This window comes from Pterocles gutturalis, unplaced genomic scaffold (genome assembly GCF_000699245.1).
Source record: "Pterocles gutturalis isolate BGI_N339 unplaced genomic scaffold, ASM69924v1 scaffold17381, whole genome shotgun sequence".
NCBI classification, from domain to species: domain Eukaryota; kingdom Metazoa; phylum Chordata; class Aves; order Pterocliformes; family Pteroclidae; genus Pterocles; species Pterocles gutturalis.
In genome coordinates, this window is record NW_010103509.1 from 288 (window position 1) to 569 (window position 282).

A 282-nucleotide genomic window follows, 5' to 3' on the forward strand; every position below is an offset into this window, starting at 1 on the left:
ATACACAGTCTAATATGTGGTTCAAGGTACTAGCCATCATTTTATTAACAAGGATATTTGGTATCAAGTATTTAGAGCTTTTGATAGATTCTGCTCCTCGTTTGACTGTCATGATGCCCTTTATTTTAAAAGAAAGCATGAGTAGAGTTGCCATGTAGTTAGTGAGGCATCGTCTCTTGCATGAGTTACTTCAGAAGCCTGTTTCTCAGGAACACACATTGCCAAACAAGGCAAGGAAGATGTCAGGCTGAATCACTAATGGGCTGATGTCACTGAGGGAAA